The sequence below is a fragment of the Anabas testudineus genome, chromosome 21 (genome assembly GCF_900324465.2).
Source record: "Anabas testudineus chromosome 21, fAnaTes1.2, whole genome shotgun sequence".
NCBI lineage: Eukaryota > Metazoa > Chordata > Actinopteri > Anabantiformes > Anabantidae > Anabas > Anabas testudineus.
The window spans coordinates 14,720,766-14,733,264 of record NC_046629.1 but is presented as its reverse complement, the minus strand read 5'-3'; positions in this window follow the sequence as shown (position 1 = coordinate 14,733,264).

The following is a 12,499-nucleotide window of genomic DNA, read 5'->3' as shown; positions in this document are numbered from 1 at the left end:
AGGATGGTATTTATAGTGTGAGTGGAGATCTGTTTGTGTGTATGTCCTCGTGTATTCATATTTATAGCACGATGTCACACTGTAGCTCTGTGCTGCGGTGAGACAGCTGTCTGGGGTGGGGGGGGGGGGCGTTGGCTTTTGGGTAGGATTGAGGTGGTGGGGAGGAGTGGGCTAAATGCAGTGTAACAGAGAACAAGTGGAAAGGCCAACGAGAAGTTATTAAACATATACCTATGGTGGATGAAGAAGGAGGAAATGCAGTTGATGCACTGGGAGGAAGATAAGAAACAGATGTAGCGAACAAATGAGTAAATGAGAAAGAATTAGAGCGCGAATGTAGTGACAAATGCGAGAGAAACGTAAAAAAATAACCACTAATCTGTTCCCAAAACAATGTGGAACAAGCTCAAAATAAAGAAACACAAAAGGCCAAATAAACTTAAATATGAAATATTCTTTTATTGACACCACAAGCCCTGCCCACTGGGAAATATTTATTCTCTGGAAAACAGAAACTAGGGAAATTACATGGTGTCCTATTGTTCAGCTGTTTATTGAATGAAGACATTCCCATTCAGAAGCCATTTTAAATACTTCACTATTGTTCATATGGTTACAATGGTTTTATAAAGCCCATTCAATACAGTAGCAAGAGACTACGTGCCATCTGGAACATGACAACGAGGGTGAAAAGGCCACAGTGCAAGTATTATTTTACTCTTACACACGCTCACATAGATTATTGTTGAGGTGTTGCATTAAATACTTTTTTTTTCCAACAAATCACAACTGTGTTCAAAACCACATTATATGTGCCTCTTTCAACTCGAAAAGTTAGTTAGAAGAAAAGTTTTCTCTTCATCAACTCTGAGGTATAATTCTTTGACTCCACTATATATTGAACAGGGATTAGGTCAAAGAAGTAAAACTCTGTTTTAAAGGTATCACATGAAAATAATCAAGGAGTTCTTACTTCAGCTGCACTTGAAAGACTCCCCTGTGGTATAATTTCATTTCTTTATCAGTAACACAGGTAAGGTAGAAGGTCATGAGTTTGCACCCAGCCGCCAGCTGTGCGGAGTTTGTACCCCAGTGTCCTCTTGCAATCCAAAGACTTGCATGTTAGGTTAAATGGTATTTCTAATGAATGTGAGCATTAATACTTGTCTGTGTGCGGGTTGTACTTATCCTTTCAACTGGTAACTCCTGGGATGAGCTTTAGCACCTCTGGAACCCCTTAACAGGATAACAGACATGGATAAAATCCTTAACACTGAACTCATTACATATTTAGTGTGATATAGTCACCGTGCTAGTGCTATAAGAAGATAATGAAGCATGAAGGATACAGCTGAAGATTCAAACTTGTCATTTTGACGTAACATATGAAATCTACAACTTCATTTATGACTACAGCCATTGCTATATTAACCAAGTGCAGTTTATTATGGGATGTCTCTGCTAAGAGTACCACATTAACAAAACCCCTTGAACTTAAATGGATTTGTTACAAGCATGCATGTTTACTCAATGAACAAACAGTAAAGGAATGGAGCTGGAGGACTCACTGGCAATTGTTGAAATGTTTCACTACTCAACCAAGCAGCTTCTTCAGGCTGATTTCTCATTCACAGTGTTCATTATCAAACTCACGAGAGACGAAAGAAAAAGAAGACACTGGGTGGAATGTAGCTCTTTAACAGTGGGCACACGTCACCCAGTGATAATGTGCATAATTTCTTCCAATGTGTGAATGTGATAAGAGAACGTCATCACTTCATGGTAATACACATCTTTCTATGGCTGTATGAACAAAATGCCGTTCAATTCCATTAATGAAACTGTGCTCAGCTCCTTCAAGGGTTGCTTGACGATTAGGGTCTGGTTTCAGGGTGTTGATTAGAGTAATGTTTAATTTATGATTGGGATAAGTCATTTAGTTGTGATGGCTAAGCTTAGAGTAATAGGCTGTCAGTAAGTGTCCAACATCTATAGAAAGACAGCTGTGTGAAGAGGTGCTGAAAAACCCTGCTGTCCCTCATACAGTTTATGTGCATGTGTAGAAAACACTGACCACTCTTATCCTCTGATTTCTTTCATCCCGTGGGCTGAGACAAGCCAGGGCAACTGATGATATTTTTCCAAAACTCACCACAGACCAAAATATGAAATATTTCACCAGTGCACTCATCGTCTTCTTTCTCCGAGCGTACGCGTGTTCTTCAATGAAAAGCGCTTGTAACTTAATGTGCGTTCGTGTTGGTGAAGTGTTCATACATGTACCACTCCCCCTGCTTCTGTTCAAAAACATGTCTGTGGCAAACACATACAGTCCAGAGACCTCACTGAAAATAACACCCCAGTCGACAACGTCTTCATTTGACTCCATTCACCATCAACTGCCTCTTTTTACCTTACCATAATTATACCTCAACAAGCCGCCATTCCTCAGCAACAACATCTGCACTCCATTTTCATCAAGCATCTCAGAATTAAGATTGCATTGTGACTTATCAACATTCCCATCTTGGACTTAACACTTCTACATAATGTCATGACTGATTTTTTTTTTTTTTTTTTTTATGTTACTCTAAATAACTGTTTATTGTAGCATAAACATATCATAGATCGTAGAAACCTTGGGAACCCCTTTGGTCCAATCATTTGCTCATCAGTCAACTTTTTTAGAAAGAACAGAAAATAAAAGTGTAACCAATGACTCTCTCTCTCTTGAATATCAGTTATGAATACACAATTATCTTGATAAACTACATAAGTAAATGCTCATTGGTAATGTTGATTGTCAAACCTGAGAGAGATTAGAGAATAAAATCACCGGGTAGAATATTACCCTTTAAAAGTGAGCACAAGCTCTGCACTACTATGCATACAGTATGATGCATATCATTTAGGTCATAGTTTCATGTAAATTATGAATTAGATTTGCCTCCTTTTGGGTCAGGTCAGCAAATTGACATGGATGAAAGAGCAGCAGTTTTTAGTGTGTTAGAGAGCAGAGCGAGATGATGTGAGAGCAAGAGAGGTTAAAAGAGAGACAGAAACCGGGAGACAGCGACGGACAGACCGAGAAATTAGGGGCTCTACTGACCAAAAACTGCTCTGACTCAGACAAAGTCAACATCTTTGCTGACATCACTGACCATCAGATCCATCATTTCAACTTTAAATGCTTTGATGGCCCAAACAACCTTCATTTGTCTAAACCCACAAGGGTTTTACTACTGCCAGTGAGACAGGGGTAGCCCTGTAACACTGTAAAAAGAATGTCAGAGCAGGTTTGTGCTACGTCCAAACACATTCAAGGGTTTTTTAAGTCAAATGATTACACTGCACTGTAAAAGTTTAGTTTCAACATGTAAATAATGTCAAACTTAAATTACGTGTTTGGCATCTGTAAAAGATGAGAAAAAGACTTTTGCCAAATGTGTCACTTTTTGCAGTGACTGCAAACTTGGAGACTGGTGTTCTGAATAAGAGGACTCTAGTGTGAGATGAGAGAGGTAGACTGACCACAGGCGTCCTGCAGGCACCAGTCAAATATACACCGACGTAATTAACACTTGTAAAAACCCTTAGCAAGCCTAACAATGTGATTCATGATAGGTTTTCATTTATACAATGACTGTGTGGATCTATGGATCAGCAAAAATATGTAATAGAAGTATGGGTACATAGAGGATTAAGGTTTAGAGGCAACTGAAGTAATACTAGAAAGATTGGTGAGTACTTACTGATAGAACAGGATGGCCATTATGATTGTGACTAGTTGAGAATAAACCACAAACCCTCAAACTGAGGGGAAATACTAGGATGTCCTAATGGGAAACACGTTTGTTCTATTTGTACCTAGGAATTAAACACTATATTTATTAGACTAATATTTCCTTTTTAGTGCCAACACGTGTAACCAAAGGAAAATGGAAAGGGGTAGAGCGACTGAAGGGTTTAAGGTTATGGTTGTGTGAATGGGGGGGTGTTTGGGGGGGGGGCACAGACAGACGAAGGGGAAAGGGGGGTGTCGGGGTTTCAAACCAGCAGCCTCTAATTCTGACACTCTGCCTCTGCAAATTATAAGAGCTTCAAACACGGCCGGTGGGAGGAAAAAACATGACCAGGGAGACCAGACTAGCGCCGGGGCGTATTTAGCAACATACAGGCAGACTGTAATTACATATATGGCCAACAGAGAGATTTAATGACTTTTTCCTCCGTCTACTGATTGACAAGGCAGAAGGATGGAGGAGGTAGGGGGGGGATAAAGCAATAAGACAGAGAGAGCATGAGTCTGTCTGGTTCGTAAACGGAAAAAGAAGACTTCTGAATATTTGTTATACGGGGTTTATTACTGCATTTACTGTAACAGGACACTGCTCAGTCTGCCAGAGAGTGCTGAGGGATTTTGTTATCATCTGATCCAGTACATTATTACTAAAGTTTATTTCAAAAGCACACATTGAAATATACAGTGTCTTCTCCAGGTATTGTTGGTTTTTCATGTTGCCGTATTCCAGAGTACTGAATAACTGACCTCTGAGTTTCACTGCTTTAATTGCTTGAATTTACCAGACATTAATTTTTGGGAATGACATGTTTGAGGTGGCACAAAATTTGATTAGCCACCCCTGTGTATCCCTGCCAGAGTCAGAAGGTGGTCCAGTACAGTAGGTGCTTGGCTTATGGTCATAAATGAATATGGAACCACACATCAAGAACTGATTCAAGAACATATTTGAGGTTAAAATAAATCCTTTTCATAACAAATAATAATTACAATTTAATTTGATTTTAAGGTATAGACCTGCCCCTGATCATGTGACTATACTGTAGATGCAGAAGGTTAATGAAGGTGTACCACTTGTTTGTGCATGACCAAACTTTAACGCCTGCTTTGATTTACACCTGTCATCATACATCAGCCGTAGCTTTGCTTCGTGAGTTGTGCTGCTTCAGGTCCCGGTTGTTCCAACAGCTCTGTCTTCAGTGTGGTCTTCACCAGGTAATGATGCTCTGAGAGGCTGAGGCTGTGTGAGAGCAAGTTCAAATTACAACTTTCCAAACTAACCAGACATACTACATTTTCCAAAAAAAAAAAAAAACTGCAGCCTTGAAGCCACAGTATTTGAAAATAATTCCATTAAAGCACAATCTGACCCTGATGTGGTTTGTTTAAGGACATGTTTCGTATGACATCTTCCTCCGTTTTCTGGATTGGTTTACTGTCCTTGAGCCTGATGGGGAAGAACGCTCACTTGAAACTGGAGAGAGCCACAGAGTGAGATAGCTTTTGGCGACTTAGTCAAAGAAAGGTCAATTATATTAAGTGTTTTTAAACAATACGATATGCAATATCACATTTTATTATTAGAATGATGAACAAGTTTATCTTTACTCTCTTTGGTGCAATTTCACAGTTGGTGGCTGTAATGTGTCTTTAAGTAGCATGTGTGAGTCAAAGTAGAGAAGAAAAGTCGAGAGAAGTGGGACCCATAGTCACTGATGGCTCATGTGTTATGACATCACTACTTCAAAGCCTGGGATCTACTCTCTACTCTCACTAAAATAGGCTGGATCTGACTTAAATTAAAAATTTGCTTTGGGGAGAGAAAAACATTTGAAATCAGAGAGATTAGAACTGCTGTCAACAGATACTGTTTGTTAAAACTAGATTTAAAACTCCCATTTTTCCAGCTAATTCATAAAAGGTTTCTTCCTAGAAATTTGCTGTATTCAGTTATATTTAAGAATTGCCTGTATAATTTGGTAATTAAAAGTGAAAATTAGAAAGAAATGGCTAAGATCGATTTCCACTAGAGATTTCGAAAAAGGATTCATTCATTTTCGATTCATGTCTTTGAACTGACATGCTTGTTGATCCCTCTCATAACTCTAAATGTTTATTTAATTGTTGGTTATGTTGCATCATAATTTTTTGAAGTTTTGGTTTCAAACTGATGATTATCAACAAGTACCGGTAAGTAAAACACAGAGGAGGGAAACACTTCAGTTTCCTTGTAATTAAAATTTTAATTTTAATTAATAAATATCCTTGTCATTTACAGCTGGATACTGTACCAGTTAATGTTCAGGAGATTGGAAGGAAATATACAAACCCATAAAATAATGATGTGTGAATCCATGTTGGGAATGTAAAATACCTTGAGGTGTTATCTTGACTCTCATCTGCTTCATGCTGGAAGGGCTCCAGGTAATTTCACCCATTTTTGTACCTATTCTAAATGCCTAATATCCCAAAAGTAAATTAAATTTATCAGTAACAACCTTAACAAAACTCAGAAATCTACAGATATAAATGTATAACATTTATCTTTTAATCATTTGAGACCCACAGAAACATGATGTTTTCATATGTTGTTTGTAGATAGCGTGCTGCTCTTGTTTACTCCCTTGCGAGCGTCTTACATCATTACAACCGCAGCAACATAATAATAGCGTGCACTGCAGACACACACAGACATACACACACACATACACATACACACCTCATCCCATCCTTTCATTGCACACCACATTCACACTTCCCGTAAAACCCTGGCTTCTTAAACGATGGGTCTGAACCCAAGATGGGTCACAGCCCTACTTCCGGTGGGTTGCCACATGATAAAGAGTCCTCATATTGTTTAATGGGTCTGCATCGCAGGCTATATTTCTCCTTTTTGGTTTTCAAGGCAAAGGATGTGAAAGAAACAGCTTGAAACATCCCTTTTTAATGACGATAGATCTACCCAATCCCCCCCTCATCTTTCTTCTATTCACCAAAAAACATCCTAGTTTTCAGCTTTGATTTCTTCTTTCAAACCTCTGTAATCTATCTCTCCTGAGATATGACCACAACCCACTACCACAAAGAGGACGGCATCATTGTTCAACTCACTATTACACATGTCCGTAGCTGTACGTGGCACTCGGTTGTTGTTGAATGTCTTTTAATATGCCAGCATCTAGTCCAGGTTTAGTGCAGGGTTTTAAAATAGACTGCTGGGGTTTAGTTTGTCATCTAACATTTTTGGTGGACCGACAGGGCTGATATTTCAGCTGGGAACATTTTTAATCAAAGAAACTAGAAACTTGTGATCCATTAGTCAACGATGACTCGGGCTATAACAAGCTTGACTTGCTCCTGCTGTGAAAAAAGTGTTAAGTGGATCAAAAAACTCTCATACCCAATGCAGTACAACAGGACAAAAATGATCTTATAATATATGAAAAATAAGAAAGCAGGTTGCAAGTCTGGAAGAAGCATGATGAATGCCACAACTGTACAGCAACATGAATCTGGTCTGTTAAAAAAGGTGCAGCTTTACTTTGACAATCTCTTTTTTTTTTTTTTTTTTTTCTCGAAACTAACTGTGTATTTGCACTGTAATTCTCCACATTCCCTGGCTTCGGAACTACCCACTGTGTGTGCTCTGATCTAATTCAAAACATCTTGCTGCATTTTAGAGTTGGATAAACATTCATGTTATTGAAAAACTTCAATATTGTTGCACAGTATTCACTGGACAGGTGTGTCTAATAAATTACCACATTTTTAACCAAGGTTTAACACCTGACAATATTCGTAATGTAAACTTACATGTACCTCCTCAATTTTCTTTGTGGAACTATAAAACTTTGAATTGTGGACATGCTAATTTTAGCTTTTACTCTCAGCGGACTCACCTGAATGATGAATGAATGAATGAAGCTACCCTTCAGCACAGTTTTGTAATGTTGAGCAGTTACATCAAACACAGTATGATGTCCTATGTCTACAAATGATGCTAATTTCTATCATTTTCATAAATCTCCTATGACAAACTAAAAAATGCTTTCATATTTTTTCACCATGTATCTTACTATTTTGCTGTCACTCAAACAAATCTGCAAACTTGAACAGGATGCAGGACAGTGTCCCTACATGCACACACTCGCACACATGCACACACTTACATACATCTTGCTCCCAGCAGATGTTTCGTCCACCGCTGCCTTCCCAGAAACCCACAAGTGAGCGTATTTTCCCGCCGCAGGGTCGGGGAGAAAAACCACTGAAGAAGACCGCTGCACCCCAACATAAAACAAAACACCAGAGGGAAAAAAATGTACAGAAAACCTTTCAAAAAGGAAAGGAAGGGAAAAAAGCAAAGGATTTTCTAATCCATCCTTTATTGAGGTGGCTGGTTTTCGGCAGCGCAACCTTTTTTATGTGTGAGAACCCTGGCCTGTAATTTGGGTAGCCACGGCAACCAGAGGGACTTGTAATAAAACGAGACTCTATTCTGGGATGCTCTGTAATAATGGACGCCACCATCCACTCCTCTTGTTAGGAATGGATGGAGGGATAGAGATGAATGGATGGATAGATGGACAGATGGATGGATGGATGGCAGCATCAAATATGAACAGAGTGAAAGACAGATGGACAGTGCATTGACGTGTGGCCTGTGCGAAGAATGAAACTGAAGGGGAAACGAAAATCCAAACTCTGACTCATTAACCATATAGATTCTTGTTAGACTAAATAAAAATAGATGGACAGATGAATGGACACATGGCACAAAGGATAAACAAACTACCTTATTCGTTCCATCCTTCTTACACACAGTACACCTAACATCTCTGATCAATACCTGGCAGGGCTTGTGAGTGGCCATTATGTCTCTCAAAACTGTTACAAGTCCCTGTGGTTGAATTTCTGCATTCAGACACCTCTCTATAATCTCCACGCCATGTTAACAGTCACCCATTATGCCAAGGCCATAATTAGGAAATCACATTGGCATATACATCCTGTCATTAGAAGTGTCTATTGCTATTGCATTGTAATTACATTTTAGTAGGTTGTTATTACACCATTTAGAAGCTGTCCATCTTACCTCAATCTCCTCCTTAATTGGTTATGTGGGTCTGCCCCGCCCCCCAGGGCCCGCCCACCTCTTTGACGGAACATTCCAGTGGTCTAAGCATTTTAAGCTGGGGAGCATTACAACGGAGTCTAATATGCCTCAGAATGAAAGAAATGAAGGAGAAAAAACTGGGCAGAGGGAGAGGGAGAAACTGGTGAAAGACAGAACATGGGAAGGGGAGTAAAGAAAAAAGGCTTGAGAAGAAATGAAAGACAGGAAAAAGGGTGAAAAACACAGTTTTCTTGTTGCATGACAGATTCCATCCCAGCCAACCAAGGCTTGTCCTTTAATACCCAGAAGCCTTCATGTGGCTTCTCAACGACTGCACATGGGGCAAAGCTGACCACACTGCTGCCATGCTGCTTATTATACTGCATTGCTCACACTCTGCGTTTGTGTGTGTGTGTGTGCATGCACACGTGTGTGTCTGTGTGTGTGTGTGTGTGTGTGAGAAAGCTCATATACAGCAAATGTATACACATGCAAGGGTGCATGTGCAAGTATGTTGGAAAGCAGCACTGGTCATGCAAAGAAGCATTCAGTGAGACTTGCGCGTCTTAATTTGTCAACACCCTGGTGATGGATGGCGGAGAGAAAACCAACATTTTCAAAATATGTAGGAGAAATTTTCAAAGAAGTGCTGTTTGAACAGAACAAACACATTTGTAAATATTGAAACTGTATGACAAGCTCTCCTTTCATTATCACTTACATCTTAGTTTAATATGGTTTACATTGGGAATTTGTTGAGTCGTTCCATTTAGCATCACCACAAAGTTACAAAGCCACCTAAATATCATTGGTCTCGAGGTTAGAATGAGGTCCATTTGATGGAGACTAAATTCAAATTCTTAAAAGCATCGGTTACATAATGAAACCACTAATAACTGCAGGTTATTGGAACAAAATTGTTTAAAAAAGAGAGAAATGTTTCCCTTTAAGCGTCGTTAGCCAATGAATGGCCTGGTGGGGTTAGAGGAAGAACAGGTGAGGACATTCTCATGACTGACTAGAAGTAAATAACATCATACAGAACCAACCAGACGCCATGTTCAATATGAATATATTTTACACACATACAGTAAAGATACTATACAGACTCACTCACACAAACTCAGGCCCAGTGGATGCATGCATGAGTTTTCCACCACTGTCAAAAGCACGAGTGAATGGATGAAGGAGAAGAAAATGAAGGATGGGGACCATGACAAGGAGCAAAACATGTGTTTCTTTCTACTGACCACAAGGACTTCCTCTTTATGACCTTCGTGACCAGACTTGTATACAGCTACGCACACACACACACACACACACACACACACACACACACACACACACTCACAGTACAGGGGTTCTCAAGAACTTATGTAATATAGAACGTGAAACAAACACAATTAACTTTAAATTGGCCCCAGAAAACTGGACATGCAACAACAGAACAGTATCAGCCAAATACATCTTATGCACTTTTGATTTTCAAACATCCAATTTTAAGACATATTTCAAGTAAGCTGAAATACATTAGTCACCTGTATCATCTTTACTGTACTCATTTATACACCTATTGATTTAGTAGCTGTTGTTGTCTCTGCTGGTGATGTTGCAGACATTTTCTTCAGATACTTTCCTCACAGATTTTCTCCACAGAAATGAGCTCCACACATACATACTGTAACATACTGTAATACTGTAACTCGAGCTAGAACAGGTTTTAACAAAGTTTATGTGTCCCAAAACCACAAATGCAAAAACAGTTGAACATCATATCTTAAAAGTACAATAATATAGTGACACACACATCAATATTGAGACAATAAAAATGTCACATTTAAAAAGATTTTAAATGTTTGCGTTTGTGTTAAACAAAACAGACAAGATATTTATATATTCTTGTAGTGAAATTTGCCATGGACGCCATGTTTCTGCAAAGCTTTTTTTAATTAGAATCTAACAGGTTACTAAGACGTTTTTTATTAGAAATTGTTAAATCATGCTATTATATAATGAATAATAATTATAAGCCTTTAGGACCCTCAAAAGGGCAGGTCTAAATATCATTGATAGTGGGTGAATTTTATTAAGTCGCTTCAATTTCAGTGTGCTGTCCATGCTTGGTTTCTGTCACACTGTTCACTTCATTTTGGGACACTTGGACTGGGCAAAGCCATTGTTAGTTTCCTACATTACTATAATAACTCCAAATGTCTCTCATTCTTAGTCCAACCTCATCATCTAGTGCACAATGTACTGATCTGTCATATTGATGCACTTTAGGTAATAGTGCAATGGGATTACTGGATTTTTGCTACCCTCTGCTGTTGAACAGTCAAACTTCAATGGCCACATCAGCTGTGCTTTCTAGCCAGTGAAAATGAATGATACATTTCAACAACAGTCTTCCAGCATGCTTGGTATCCACTTAAACATATTATAAACAACAGTTATTCTTCTTGTTTGTCCTCAGACATCATGACTCAGTAGGCCTATATACACACATAACTATCTGTCACTCTACAACTTTAGGTCAGAACATCCAAACATAGACACATACAGGAAGAAACACACGCGCTGTACTTGTGTAGCTTTGTGTTCAGGCATGCTGGTCAGAAATGTTGTCAAATGGCCAATTACAGTCAGCCAAATTGGGCTGGAGGTACGTGTGTGTGTGTGCGCGTGTGTGTTTGTGTCTGTGTATGTATGTGCGTCTGGATGCCCTTGTGTGCGGACAGGAAGTGGTGATGGCTGGTTTGAGGTCAGTGGCAGGAAAGAATGGTAACTATGCTGTTGCTGTGACTACAGCTGGTCACAGTGTAGGCTTTAGGTTTCCTGACACGCTGCAGCCTTAAACCACATCCCACCATCATTCCATCCATCCGTCTATACCTGATGTTTCTGTGTCATTGATCATTTTCAAAACAAACCATTATATTAATTAATCTTCTATTGCCCCTTTTGCCTTTATATACTCCCCTGGTGTCTCTCTTCCCCTCTTTTGTTTTTTCATCCATACCACAGCACTCCAAACACCCCACTCCATGCCCAGTAGCATCTATATAAAATGCTTCCTTACTAAATGCTGCTCCACCCTTCTCTTTAAACATTAAACGCTGCACAACAGCGTGACCACAGGAACTAAAAGGCCGTGTTTCTGTGCTGTTTACTAGCCTGAGGCGTACCGCATCCCTCTCATTCACATTTGGGCACACAACCATCTACAACCAATGAAAGGGTGACCAAATTATATCACAGTGAGGAAATTAATCTCTTATGGCACCTTTTCCAGTTCTCAAACACACAATGATAAGTTTGAACTTATCATTGATAAGTATAAGATTCAATGATAAGTTAGAACTTATCATTGAATCTGAACTTGTTTCTGAAATTAATAGTGATGTCTTTTAATCAGACAAAAACATAATTCTCATCTTAAGGGATATCTCACATTATGTTTAATCATCAATCAAGGCTGGGTTACTGCAAGCATACAAGTATCAAAAGTATCATGTGTTTTATAAAGGTAAGGACAATGGCATGGCCTGTATACATAAAATGGGAATAAACTAATTTATCTA